Consider the following 15,741-nt stretch of genomic DNA (forward strand, 5'->3'; position numbering starts at 1 on the left):
TCCAGGACGGAGAGCAGAACAACCTCGCACCATCATTACGGACGAGATGCGAGCAACAGTCATTGACCATGTCATTGTCCATGGCATGACAATGGCTGCAGCAGGGCTAAGAGTCCGTCCAAACCTGAGTAGGTTCACCGTGGCCAGCATTATCAGGGCATTCAGACAACACAACAGGTATTGTACTCTATTGCTTTCTTTGTCACAATACAGTTTTACAAGCCTGTGAAAGTAGTCTATTGGTTTCAAATCAGTTGTTAGACAGTAAAACATGTCAATTGACAACACATGTTTCTTTCTTTAGAGTTGAAAGAATGCCACATAGAGGTGGGAGGGTTGCCATATTTACAGCGGCACAAGAAACCTTCATTGCGGATATGGTTCGTGAGAACAACCTCATCAGACTCCGGGAGATCAGAAACAAAGTCATTGCTGATAATTTCAACTTTGAGAGCATTGATGATGTCAGCTTGGCCACAATAGACTGAGTTCTCCGGCGCCAAAAGATGCGGATGAAACAGGTCTATAGGGTTCCCTTTGAGCGCAACTCTGCGCGACACAAAGTTCTACGTTACGAGTATGTGTAAGTAAGTATACATCCATGTTCACAGTACAGTTAGTGGACATACTGTGTTGCTCAGTGGCCTACATTACTTCTGGACGATACTGTGCTACCTGATTGACTGTTGTTCTCAACACCTGTGCACTTTCACATTTTCACAGAGGATATTACAGTTGGATGCGATGGCCAGACCTCATGAGTACCTCTTCCTGGATGAGGCTGGCTTCAACCTGCAGAAACGAAGGCAAAGAGGCCGTAACATCATTGGCCAAAGAGCCATCACTGAGGTTCCTGGCCAACGGGGGGGTAATATTACTCTTTGTGCGGTCATGGGTTCGGGGGGGACTTGTCCACCGGCATGCTGTCCTTGGGTCTTACAACACCCAACGTCTCCTCAACTTTCTAGAGGAGCTAAGAGACATCCTCCTGCTCCACCAACACCATCCTGGGCCCGCACATCACATTTATGTGATCATTTGGGACAATGTCAGCTTCCACAGAACAAACCAAATTAGAGAGTGGTTTACCACCAACAGTAACCAGTTTTTAAACGTTTGCCACCCTACTCCCCTTTCCTGAACCCTATAGAGGAGTTCTTCTCATCGTGTAGATGGAAGGTTTATGACAGACAACCATACACTAGAGAGAACCTCCTAAGGGCAATGGAGCTGGCTTGTGATGACATCCCAGTGGAGGCCTTCCAAGGATGGATTCGCCATTCCAGGGCGTTTTTCCTGTGGTGCCTGGCAAGAGACAATATAGCCTGCGACGTGGATGAGGTGATGTGGCCCGATGCAGCTCAGCGACATGATGCCGCACCGTGATTGTGTGGTGTGAATAAAGTCAATAAAAAAACTTCACACCCTGATCATGTTTTCAAGAGTACTGTTGTGTGCAATAGATTCTGCCATGAGTTGTGTTACAGTAGTGTACATGCAGTATTTTCTATAGATTTATACTCTTCATATGAAACTCACAAATCTAAATGCCTAATCTTCTGCAGAGATCTAAGAAGATCTGTTACTGTAAAGTTTCTAAAAATATGCATTGGCAGTTATGAAACAAAGACCCGTCTCACAAATTGAGCATTGTGTTTTCAACTGTTTTGCTGTAGTGTGTAATGATGTGTATAGTGTTTACATTTTTGAAAGCTTCGAACTGCTCTTTTGGTGTGTAAGCTTGAGCTTTGAAGTTCGAAGGTGTGTTTGTGTTTATGTAGCTTTAGAAAAGGGTGTTGTGTTTAGGCATTGGGGAACATGGAGGAAACATTTGTGAAATATGTTTTAGCATTTGAGAAAAACTGTAATAGAAAAAGCCAGAACTGAAAAAAATAACCGACTGAAGACGGCGTGAACACAGACTTTATTTACTTCCTTGCTCCCGAGCCAGCTCGCTCTCTGACTGGACAGAATGCACGAGTCATCTGCGTTCCTTAGAAATAGACTCTGAAATATTGAACATGTTCAATATTCCCAATTGTCGGCTACAACCCGTTTCGGAGCGGATTATCAGGACAAAGCAGCTCGTCACCACAGACAAAATGATAATTGGACAGGGAAATCTCACCATGATCGGGCGCTTGCAATTCGAGGTCGGGAAGAGGCAAAATCAAAAACAGCCCAAAAATCGTTGTGTTCTGTACCAGGCCTTAGATGTGATGTCAGTATAATGGAAACTTTTTGTCTCATAAATGTTATTATAAAAAGTAAATCAACTACATTAGTTTAAAAAGTTTTCCATTTGTTCTTAGTATTGTTTTGGAAGCCAAATTCTTTCTGAATATTGTTCCTCAAAAGAACTTATATAACCAATTTTTTATCTGTTGTTGCTCTATGCATTACAATCAAACTGGATTTGTCTGTCCACTAAAAGGACGAACTTTAGCTTTTGTTTCTTAAAAGTGACCAGTAAAATAAGGTGGATTGGAAGTGGTGTCACGTAAAATCTGAACAGTTTTCTGATAAAAATGACAGTGTAAGTCAGTCATTCAATTCCAAGTCACTTTTTGTATCTGTATTAAACATCTGGACTAAACCTACAATAGAAAAGCTTGGAAGTGATGAAAATGAATGAGGATTTTCCTACTGTTACGTCCTCATTTAACTAGGGGCAGTAAGGATGGAACACAAAGCGAGTCAGATACCGGACCTCAAATAAAAGTACAATTTATTAAGACAAACAAAGGGTTCAGGTACAAATACGACTATCCGGTGTCAACCAAAATAATAAACAAACAATAAAATGGCAACTAAAAATCAATAAACAAACAAATTACCCAAAATGGGTAATAATTACTATAACAACAGAAACAGAAAGTGTCCCACTAAAAGGGTTAACGATTACTCTAACAAACAAACTGAAAATGTCCCAAAAGAAATGGGTTACACGCACACAGGCGGAATTAGCTCTATAACAAACCAAAAAGACTTCACCTCAAGTAGGGAATAGACACGTCAAACTCAAGTCAACAGTTTTACTAATTATCCACAATTTACTACGACAAATCCACACAGGGTAACTTCCACAACCAACAAGTTTGCAACACTCCCAGTCTGGCAAGCTGCATCCCGCTGTCCACAGCTGCCCCGAATGAAGTGGGTGGCGAGGCTTATTAGGTGCACAGGCGTTGTCATTAGTCAGGCGATTGGCATCCAGGAAATAGGTACCAATCCCAGTGGAGGCAGGGCGGTTCCAGATGAGGTACTCGCTGTCAGTCATCAGCAGGGCAAGCTGCAGTCTTGTCCTGTCTGTAGGCCGGCAGGCAGGCGGCCGAAACACCTATTAACTGGAAAATAAACCATCTCAACTTTGAGTCATTTTGGACAGAGCCAGTTCACAGGCAACATTTCTTTATCCAGTCAACCAAATGACTTAAGATATTCAGTCAGGCGAAGTAGATGGCAGCAGGACTTTCTTCTTTTTATTTATCTTGATGGTCTATTGATAAAAGTTTAAAATTTATCATGTTTATATGTTTGTTTAAAGAGAATGAAAAGAGAATGTTGTATTTTATAGTATGAAACATACCAGCCAAGGAATTTCTGGTGACTTCTTCTGTCAAGGAAACATGAACATCCTTCCAAGGAAACCTTTGCCTTTCCCTCTGACAGAAGGGATATAAATGGTGTGTGTCTGTGTGTGTGTAGTAACTGGACACCACCTCATACCTTATTTATGCTGATGCTTCTGAACTGGTTTCTCCTTGTCCAGAAGGTAAAATGTAGAGATAGATGGAGGCTGCTTCAGATCACAGGAGCAGCACAAAGAAATGGAAAAGATGACATGATGGAGAAGTGGCAGCGCAAAGCAGACCTGGCATTATCATTTAATTTAATTCTTAATATTGCATATCTCTCAATTCACTTCAATGTTTTCAAGCACGACATCACCTTTTTTATCCTGAATATGATGGTGAACTGCTGCAATGAAGATTACGAAAGGACATCTCTGGTCACTATGATCTTTATCTGCAGTGGTTCCCTGTTAAATCCAGAGTAGAATTTCAGATTCTTCTCCTCACATATAAAGCTCTTGTGGGTGCATTTACACCAGGACTGCAACTGAGCAGGGAGTTAAAAGAAAAATGTTGCACCATCCTTTTGTTTTGTCTGCTTTGACACTGCATTTGACTGAGGTGAACCAAACCACCTGAACAACATCTCACAGTAATAACATCTGCTTGCTAGAGGGCGGTATTACCAAAAAGGACCACTGACCAAGAAGAAAGAAGAAGAAAATGCAGTTCATCAGCTGGCCAGGGCTAAAAACAGCACATTCACCACAAGTAAACAATGGAGCAATAACAAATGTATTCATTCATTCTGGAAATGTGCATATTAGTGATCAAGCCCCATTAGATCTTAGGGTGCATTCACAGCGGAGCAGTTTGGTCCACATTAAACTAACCCTGGTCCACTTCCAGTTCTATTTGTTTGGAAGAGTGTAAATGCTTAATCCCACTTTGGTGCAGACCAAGGAAACAAACTCTTGCCTCCTTGAAAACTCTCAGATCACTTGTAACTGAACCTTGGCCCAGTGTGCTGACAGTGTGAAAGCAAACAGACCATCCAGTGGACCAAAGAAAGGAAGTGACGTGGAGTAACATGCTGGATATCTGGCTGTTTCTCCTGCTGCTCATACTGGACAGATCCTGGTGAAAGACGGATCAGGTTTGAACACCATAATAAAAACAGAAACCAGACTGCAGAAATATATTGTGGCTCCATTGCTTACTTGTTTACTTTTTACAACTAAAAAGGCTTTTTTAGTCCTGGCCAATCAATGAGTCGGATTTTCTTCTTCATTCTTCTTGTGTAACAGGTGTGTTAAAATATTATACATTTCACTAAAAATGCCCCCTATATGCTTGTATATACTTTGTTCAGTATTATTTTCTTAATTTTTCTTTGAAGCACCTATTTTATTGGAGGGCTTTTATTTCTTTGTTTGATCCCGGTTGCCTTTGGTGATGTCACTTCCTGTTCGCGCTCTCCTCAGTTTGCTAGCAGCCCCGCTTAGGAGAGGTGAGTCTGGCAGTATAATGTGGGAGATGTTAAAATATGATTTAAAACTAGGGCTGCCCGATTATGGGAAAAATGATAATTATGATTATTTTGATTGAAATTGAGATCTCGATTATTTAACACGATTAGAGAAAGAGAGAATGTTGGGGATATTAACCTTTTGCAGTTCCTATGACCTTTTCAGGAACCAGACCGTTTTATCGTGCATTCGGACATATAGGAACTGGGTTAAAAGCCCTCAGTTCCTAGAACCATTTTAGCTCCTACTCCAAGGCAGGGTCTTTTCGGGGTTCTAAAGGAACCCTCATGACGTAGGTGTTTCGTGACTGGTAGCGACGCCCCTTGCCAGATTTCCGCATCTTGTGTCCCCGCCACATTTAAAAATTTCGGTTGCACATACGGACAACAACAACAACAACAGAGCAGCGATAAATGGACCGACGAGGAGGTCAAAGCTCTTCTGACCGTCTACGACACAGAGGATTTTCAGAGAGGTTTTGAAGGTTCGCAGCAGAATAAAAATATTCGTGACGATCAGTTCTCAGTCAGAGAACGTGGGGATTTATCATAACGTAAAGCAGCGCATGGAGAAAACTCACACAAGACAACAAATAAATTAAGGACCACAACAACCTGGAGTGGGACAAACCGAAAAAACAGTAAATGATTCGACACCTTGGACCCCCGATACGCCTTCTCAGGCAACGCTGCAGCAAATGACCTCTGCGTGCGGTTTCTGGGGGCGATCATCCGCAGTGAAAACACTGCACACTCAGAGGAGTTTGAAGCTTAGTAAACAGGACAAGAAGCATTAAAGCTTATGTATAGACCTATGAGTTGTTCTCAGATCCCACCCAAATAGCTGAGCTGATCTACTTCACATGTTTTCCATCTTTTTTGTATATAATATTGTTCTGATCTATTGCATTGTGCAGGCATCTTGTTGAGTTTTTGTATTACAATTCATAATATTTTATTATAGTTGCTGTGTGTTAAGTATCTGTCTCCACCCTCCCTGTTTTTCCATGAAATAGAAAAACCGACGCTCTTCTGGCTGCCGTGCAGGACAAGCTGTTAGATGCTGAACAGCAGAGGCAAAGCGATGCAGCTTCAACATGCTGCAGGTCTTCCAGGAACAGGCACAAAGCGAGTGGCTGTACGGACAGAGCTGAAGCCAGCGGAGATCTGTGATGGAGGGTCTCTGGGTGTACTGAACATGATGGCAGGAAAAGCCAGTGATATGCATCATCATATACGCACATGTAAATATGTATTTTTGCACTGCTGTATTCACTATAAAAAATAAATGACTTGTAAAGAGTCTGAAGTATTCAGTTTTTGTCAGATGTGGTTTGGCCACATCTATAAAATGTTAGCTAATAAAAATATTAAGTAGTTATTAACCATTAATAGCACTGAAATTTTAAATAATCCATCTTTGCTCACTACATTTTAAGTCTTATCCTGGGGGGTGCATTACATTACAGTTTATCAACTTTTAAAATGCAGCATAGCACAGGATAAAGTTCATCATGTTTAACGAAGGTCCAGCATCAAATACTTGTGGACATTTATAAAAGTCGCTTTGGATAAAAAAAAAAAGGTGGCTGCTAAATGACTGTTGAAAAGTACACACCTGTAAACATTTCACCACCCTTTACTACATTTTAACCCTCATATACTGCTAATTTTGTGTGACTTTATCTCCTCATAATTCTAGACCATAAGTTATTATGAAAAGGTGTGTTGTGATTTGTTGGAAGGCAGGCGGTAAAACATCCAGGCTGTTCTCCATCTCCTTCAGTATCTGCAGCAGGTGGTTGTGTCCATCCTCTCCAGTGCAGCTTCAGGCGGCCACAGATGGACTGAAATGTCTCCCTGGACATACAGAAATTCTCTATCTACTGCTCATTGTAAAACTTGGAACAACCTTTTCCCACCAGTCATCAGCTTTTCTCCGGACCAGCCGGATGGTGAGGAGTGTTGTTCAGTGAGCCGCAGCAACGTCTGAAATGCAAACAGAACACGAGTTACAATAAACCTGCCGTCTGAAATATTCACTTATTGTAATCTGCTCAGCACAGACTGTAGAAAACTGTCAGTGCACGTTTAATAAGTTAAACTTACATGTTGTCTCCTCCGTCTGCGGCGCTCTGCTCTCCTTTCTTCTTCCTCCATAAAACGAAGAAATATCTCCTGCCGCTGGATTCTTCATTTCTGGACTCTCTATGTGCATTCCCAGCCTCGACTTTAGACGCCTAACTTCATCCTCCATCAGTAACATCCCAGTCAGGCAGAGCATGAACACAGCGATCTCTTCATAATCCATTTTAGATTGATGGTGTTGTGCTCTTGTTATTTTTCGTGGGTTTTGTTTTGCTGTTGTGTGGCGCTAAAGTCGGTCCCGCTACCGCCCCCAACTCATGTGCGAATGCCACATGAAACAGTTCCCCTGGGGAAGGTAGTTCATAGAACTAGGACTGTTATTAGAACTGCGTTCTTAGAACTTCTCTGTCCAATGCGCCTATAGTTTGTCTCAGACCAGCAGCTATGTTCTGCCCGGTATGAGACATTGAGACATGAGACAGGGCAGGAGAGACACTCCACTAACATGGAGACAAGATGGAAGTGATGCCGTGTGTCCAACGTGTTGATGAGGTTCTTAAATCCCGGGTTGTTCACTGTGTTAATTGAGAAAAGTTGTTAACTTTTGTCTCTCTTTGTTTCTGGTAGTTGGTGGTTTAGTTAGTCGCAACTGGCATAAATGGAACATTTTTCCATTTTCTTGTTGCGCGTCGCAGCCCCCGTGTGCACGTCTGCGTGAACATTTCACGTGCACGAATGTCGCCTGTCGCTTGGCTGGAGGAGGGCAGCGATTTTCGCCTCATCGAACAAGTTCCATAGAAAATGATGGAGAAGGAGTGATGTCGCCTCCCGTGTGTCCAGCCCTTAAAGATGTCAGAGTTCCAGATTTTCCCATCAGAACATTTTACTCTTAGACTGCAGGTTAACTTGTGGTTCCCAGAGGTTCTAAAAGAAGAATGGGAATCAGAACCTTCAGTTATTAGAGCCCTCTCTGTGGAACCAGCTCTGGCTTGGTGACCGTTATCCATCCCTTTAGTTCTATTGCTATGGGCCGAGGCTGCTGGGGGACGACTGACGTTGTTATTAATTTGTATTTCTCTTTTCTTTCTCAGTAGATATCCCTGGCTTAGCGTTATGGTGCTTGTTGACCCCTCTTTCCTCTCCTGTCCACCCCATCCGGTCCAGGCGGATGGCCGTCCCTGCTGATTCTGGTTCTGATGGAGGTTTTCCTTCCTGTTAAAAGTACAGACCATTTACCAAAAGGGAGTTTTTTTCTCCACTGTCCACTCGTGCAAAGGCTTTGATGCAGTCTATTGGTTTTTATAGCTAGGAAATTATTTATATGAATTGGTTTATATTAACACAGTTAATAAACTGGACTAATGTGGATCACATAATGGATTTGTATTCATTGGATTAATGGATTTGTATTCATTGGATTATAATTGGGATACAATCAGGTGGATTGAATTGGCCCATGTCTGTAAAAGTGCCTTGAGATTATTTTATTTCAAAGCTAAATTGAACCTTTAGTGGCCATAATGCTCCAGTGATCATGAGTATTTTTAAAGCTGTTATGTGCAAATCAGACTGAAATTGAACTTCACACTCATCGCTCTGCACAATCCTCTAAAGTCACTTTAACCTTCTGACACCAATCAAAGACGTGCAAAGAGAAAGTACACAAATACCACAAAGCTGCAGTCACAGTTCAAAGCACTGATGTGAGAGAGAGAGGGTGGGAGGGAGGGAGAGGGAGGGAGTGTGAGGAAGCCATCAGTGAGTTCAAGCTCTCTTTGGGAGGATTGTGGCAGAGTCGGGGTGGGCGGAAGGGGGGGGATTGATGACAGCACCATTGTCTGAATACAAATCATACTGGAATGATCCCACTGAAAGCTGGATTCACATTAAGTCACTGCTGCTGCGGCAACGATGTGAAGCAAACAACCGGAAAAAAGCTAATTATTGTGTGATGGGAGAGCTAACCTTGTCTGGCTATCTGAGGGTTATTAAGTTAGCTACTTGAATTTCTAAAGAGAGCAAAACAAATGAGCATTTGTCATTAGATTTGTGCTTAAAATATGTTTAATACATCTCTGGTGGAGGTCATCGCTCTATGTGAGCTGAGGAAAGTACAGATATCCCCTGTGTTGACCTAGGAAAGACAAAGAGCCACTGCAGGTTTATAACAGTTAACACAGATAATATATAAGACATATCTGCTGCATTTAAGTTATAACAGTGCCAAGATGGAAGGGATCATAATGAACTGAGTATTTAGATGAAATGACCAACACCATTCTAGAGGCTAGATATTTTAACAAGAGATCTGCACATTCCTCCCGAAATGAAGAATAAATCTGTCAGAGGCAGTACCGACACATTCAGTCTCTATAATTAATCCAAAGCATTCAAAGGTAGAAGAAAGGCAGATGAATTGCAGCTCATCCACCCTGTAGGTGTTGAAAATAAAAAGAAACAACTGGATGATGAATGTTTGAATGATGGAGAGGATGTGCCTTTTTTTATTATGTAGTTTAAATGTTTTAATGTTCTTGGATTGCGGTTTTGAACAGTTTATTTCATCCACACAATTTTACTTTCATGGAAAAATTTATTCAAAAGATGAGGTATTTTACAATCAGTATTGTCTCTTCAAGACCAATATTTTCTCCATTTTCCTAAAAACAAGCTACATAACAATGTCTTGATAAAACCCGCACAGGTGTTTCAAACTCTGCATGAACCGTCAGGTCGAATAGAAAGCTTAAAACTTAACTTTTTGTGAAGCAAAACATTCAAAACAGTCTTGTAAGACACAAACTTCAATCAACCTTAATTCCAAAGAAGTTGAGACGCTGTTTGAAATGTAAATAAAAACACAAATTGGACTAACAAATCTCATCAACCCATATTTTATTTCCAACAGAACATAAAGTACATATTAGATTTTCAATCTCAGATATTTTACTATTTCATGGAAAAAATTTGCACATTTTGAATTTGATGGCAGCAACACATCTGTAAAAGGCTGGAAAAACAATTACTACAAATCAAAACAAATTGGAGGAGTATTTGACAACTAATTAGTTTAATTGCCAACAGACCAGTAACATGACTGGATGTAAAAGGACCACTTCAAGAGGCAGAGCCTCTCATATGTAGAGATGGACAGAGGTTCACCAATCTAAGGCAAATTGTTTAAAAATTGTGGAACAATTTCAGAAAAATATTATTGTAAAATAGGGACAGCTTTGATAATCATACCATCTACAGTTTATAACATCATCTAAAGATTCAGAGAATCGGGGGGGAATCTCTGTGCACTTTGGAAAAGGCAGAAGGTCAAACCGGGTGTTGGTGATCTTGTTGCCCTCAAGCTTCACTGTATTAGAACAGACGTGATTCTCCGTTGAAAATCACTGCATGGGCTCAACCGGTGTTAAAAACCTCCAGCTCGCTACGGAAAAGGGGCTGTGAACATTAAACCCACAAGCAAATTATTCATTAAAAGTATGTATTTACAGGTGATTTGTCAGTGACAACAAGGCAGAATATAAAGTGCAATAACAGAAAATGAGGTCTCAACTAAACCCAGCAGGTCTACAAGCCAAACACAAAAGTGGAGGTTTAAAAAAAGGGCAAACAAAGCCACAAAAGTTCTCAAAAGGTCCACAAAGTTCTACAGAGTAGACAACAATGTTCTGAGATCTGAATCAAGAGGTGGATGTTACTTCGAGCTCCTTGAGGAGAAGAGGGTTAAATGTATGCATCACATGCAACACTTGGCCTTTTGCAATAATACCACAAACATGTGGAGACACCTACAGACACATCAGTGAGAGAAAATTCTCCAAAACAGGAGATATTTTGAGCAAGAGACGAAATCCTCTCTGCCCGAATACAGTTGAGCAGATCGTCTTAATAAAACTATTTAAATGTACAGAAGCACCCCCTCAAATATTAATGTCTTCTCTGGACCAAAGCTCATTTAAAATGCTCTGAGGCAAAGTGGAAAACTGTTCTGTGGTCAGATGGACGAAAATGTGAAATTCTTTCTGGAAAGCATTGACACCGTGTCCTACTGACTAAAGAGGAGAGGGAGCATCCAGCTTGTTATCAGTGGACAGGTGAAAAGCTGCATCTCTGATGGGATGGGGCTGCATTAGTGTCTATGGCGTGGGCAGCTTCCACATCAGTGAAGCTCCATCAATGCTGAAAAGTACATGGAGGTTTTAGAGCAACATCTGCACCCACCCAGACAACGTCTCTTTCAGGGAAGGCCTTGCAGATTTCAGCAAGACAATGCTGAACCACATCCTGCATCCATCACAGCAGTATGGCTTCACAGGAGAAGAGTCCGGCTGCTGAACTGGCCTGCCTGCAGTCGAGACCTTTCATCAATACACAACATCTGGAGCATCATGGAAGCAGAAATCCAGCAACAAAGGTCAAGCATTGTAAAGCAGCTAGAATCCTGCATCAGACCAGAATGGGACAACATTCCTCTCCTAAAACTCCAGCAAATGGTCTCCTCACTTCCCAGATGTTTACAGACAGTTGTTAGAAGAAGAGGAGATGCTACACCATGCTGAACATCACCCTGGAACTACTTTTTAAAGACGTGTTGCTGCAATCAGAATAAAAAAAGATCTAATATTTTCCAATAAATTTATTTTTGTGTTTATTTTAGTGTTTAAATGAAGCACATCCAATAACATTTTTGCCTGATTTCTCTGAGCCAGTGAGATTCAAGAGATATTAAAACAATAAACGTTACAGGTTAGGTAGTATTCTCATGATGTCATACTTTTAGTCATATAAACTAAAATAAATATGCAAAGCACTGTAAATCTAGCAAGTGGGCAAATAAAAATAATCCAAGAGAAATTGGAAGACAAGCTGATGAAGTGGCACAGTGATGTGCTTCAATTCAAAATGGCCGACTTCCTGTTTGATTTAACTTACAGGTCCAAGAGGCTTTTTTCTAGGTAGTGACATGTTGCACGTATGTACCAAATTTCATCCATGTTGGTGAATGTAGTGGACCTGAAAGTGATGGCATTAAGGCAACCCAAAATGACATTAACGTAAACTAGAATTAAAGCTGCAAGTGGCAATAAAGGCCCTCGCACCTTCGGCGCTGCTTCGGGCTATGTGGCGACTATGCCCCCTGGCGGCCTCCCTGCCACAGCACTTTCGCTCGGTCATTGTCTCCACAGGTACAGTGGCACCACAGAATGCCTAGTGTTGAGATCTGATGGATCTTTGGCCTTGTTTTTGACACATTGTAATAAATTCATACAAATGGGAAGATTCTTTTCACATTGGGGAAACTCCACGTGGCCACTAGGTGGCCTGCTTAAGTCAGTATAGTCCAGAGTTACAGCAACTTCCTGTTTCCTCTTTTTAGCTATGATGAAATTGATGTTTGATTAGTTTGTAAAGGTAAATATTTGTGAAAAATATAGGACTTATTGTTTCCAGTAGGTGGGGCTATGGCAAAGAAAGCATACTGACATGTAGATGTAACCAGGAGGTCACTGTTGTTACATGTCACGTTTAATAGACACTGGATGGTGTTTGGGACAGACAGAAAGACTTCATGTTAAAGGGAAAAACATCAACATTGAGCGGGCACCATATCAACATCCATTGATTTATTGTAATGTTTTCAATAACTTTAAATCTCAAGGGGTCTTATGCTTATCCTGAATAAGTTTTTTAGGAGGAGATTGTTCAGATGTAAGAGGCAAAAAAAGGCCACAGCAAAAATCATGCTTCAATTCAAGATGGCCGACTTCCTGTTTGATTTAACTTACAGGTCCAAGAGGCTTTTTTTCTAGGTAGTGACATGTCGCACGTGTGTACCAAATTTCATCCATGTTGGTGAATGTAGTGGATAGGGCTGACTGGATGAAATGTTGCAGGTGGTTCTACAGAATCATTTTGGAACCTACCCAGAATTTCTTAATAAGACTTAGCTCAGAGCACCGGTGTCTTCAATGGTGGTGGTGATAAGATTAAATCTGAGAGATTTATATTGATTTATGTTGACATGACGCCATATTGAATTTCACCATGCCACAAAGGACCCGCGCTGCAACGTAGAGCAAACCACCATCAACTTGTTTTCTGCTCTCTGACCAAATTTGGATCTGGTTGTATCCGAAGTCAGAGAAATGGATCTTCAAGTAAAAATATGACTTCCTGTCTTCTGGTGGTGTGGCTATGGCATGTTCAGGATCAGATGGATCCATGCTGGAGTTATATCAATTTAGGTTTCATGGTGAGACATCAAACTTTGAGGTCCCATCCCCCCTGAAAGCCCATTCCTTTGAGAAAGTTTTCCATAACTTTTAATCAAACATGCCTTCAGAACATTCAGACCCATTTTGTTGTCAATAAGATAAAATCTGTAGGAGTACATTAAAATGCAACATCAGTAAATCGCAAAAATGGTGACTTTGAACCAAAATTGCTGACCTGTTTGTTTTAGGCCATCGTTCTATGAGAACTTTTCTTTTGCCCTGCCATGAAAATCTTTCATACAAATTGATGAGGTACAGTGATGGTGCTGCCAGTCACTGTCGAGTCAATTTGTCCCGAACATGGCCGAACAACCCAAATTTTTTTCGCATTTCCTTGGGGGAAGTATGCAAAGTTTCATGGCTTTTGGGGTATGTTCAGGCCCTCCCAAAAAATGCAATTTGTGGGTGATGGAAGATGGAAAAATAATAACACTACAATTTCAACAGGTCTTCACTCTGCCGTCGGTGCTCGAGCCTAATGAAATGATGGAGAGGAGCTAGTTCAGATGGAGAGGTATAGCCTGGTTGAAGAGCTTTAAAAAGCTTTTCATGAGTCTCAGAGTTCTTGCTGTCAGGCTGCAGAACAGGTTCCCTGGGCTCAGCAGCTGCAACAGTTACCGAGGTAGGAGGGGTGCTTGAAGATTGTGATGGCTCTGCTCTGGTGCCTGGTGTAGATGTCCTGCAGGGAGAGTAGATCAGGTATAATGCAGTGCTAGGCTGCTCTGAAAAATCTCTGCAGGGCTTCGCGCTTCTGTGCAGAACTGCTGCCAAACCATGATGTGGTTGTGTTGAGCCCCAATCCCTCATTTTAGTTAGTAGTCCGAGAGGGATCACACCGTTAAAACCTGAGCTGTAATGAACAACAGTCTCATGTTCCCATTCTTACTATGAACTGAAACCATTTTGACTCTTCCTCTTCCCCACTTCCAGGTCCTATGTACAAAATCAGTACAGGACTATTATTGATATCATGATTTTCCATTAAAATCTAAAAGATTACTTCTCTCTCTTTAGTCAAATGTGGTTTAATTGCAGCACCTGCCTTGAAATGTCATTTAGAAGCAGCAGGTAACACATTTTATGATTCAACAAACAATAAACACATTTCTACTTTTTCAAAGACCATTTATGCTTTCAGTGTTCAATCAAATTTACGGATCGGACCTGAAAAATATTGTTTTACTGAGTGAAAGTTTGTTTCTGCTCTGAAGATGAGATAGACCGAGGATATCATCTCATCCATCATGCTTCTGCTTTTTGATAAGTAACCTACTGTATGTATTCTGTTGTCTGTTTTTCTGTTTTAGCTTGCTGTTTTTACTTTTTTCTTTTATTCCTTTAGTTTATTTGAATCTTCTACTTTTAATGTACTTTTTAGTATTTCTTTTGCTTTTAATGTTTTATGTAAAAAGCTTTGTTTTAGTTTCCAGTGTGGTCTATGAGAACTGTGGTTAATACTGGAGGACCAGACAGTGAATTTTTTACAGAAATGGACAGATCTTGTTTTGTTATTATTTAATTTCTCTTTTTATAATTTTCCTTTTCATAATGTTACTGTTCACTTTGATGTAATGTGTTTAATATTTTATGCAAAGCATGTTGAATCTTGTTCATGAAATGTGTATAAAAATAAACTTGCCTTGCTTGAAAGAGATGCTGTGACCTGGTGTTTGTGAGGTCACAAAGGGAAAAATCTCAGATTCACCCGTTTGGGCACAGATTTGCTAAATAAGTGGAGAAAGCAAATGAGAGACCACATAATTTTCTCATTATTGGGCCTCACACACAAGCTACAAGGACACACATGACTGTTAGAAAACCTTTAGAAAGTTAATTTTGCATCATATTGGACCTTTAAATCAAATGGATCCATCAGCTGATCAAGTCCTGCTCAGTGGCCCATTCATCGGAATCAAGTGTGTTGAAACAGGGAAACATCTAAAAGCTCTGAATTTGCATACCCCTGATTTAAAAAGAGTTGGGACTTTACCAGTCCTTTAATTTTCCTCATTTTGAAATTAGTAAATATTACCGACAATGTTCGTCTCAACATCTTCAAATAGAGTAAACAATCTTTTCTAAGGAAAAAGAGCTTCATTAGATCCTGTGGAATAGATTCGTGGACAGACCAGTTTTGCATCAGGCTTAAAGAAAATTAGTTTATATATTCACTCACCTTTTTTAAATTCTTTTTAAGACATTATTCATCTTCAGTTTTAAATATAGATAATGCATCCCAATGACAAAAACAAATACTGCA

This window comes from Melanotaenia boesemani, chromosome 6, assembly GCF_017639745.1.
Source record: "Melanotaenia boesemani isolate fMelBoe1 chromosome 6, fMelBoe1.pri, whole genome shotgun sequence".
NCBI classification, from domain to species: domain Eukaryota; kingdom Metazoa; phylum Chordata; class Actinopteri; order Atheriniformes; family Melanotaeniidae; genus Melanotaenia; species Melanotaenia boesemani.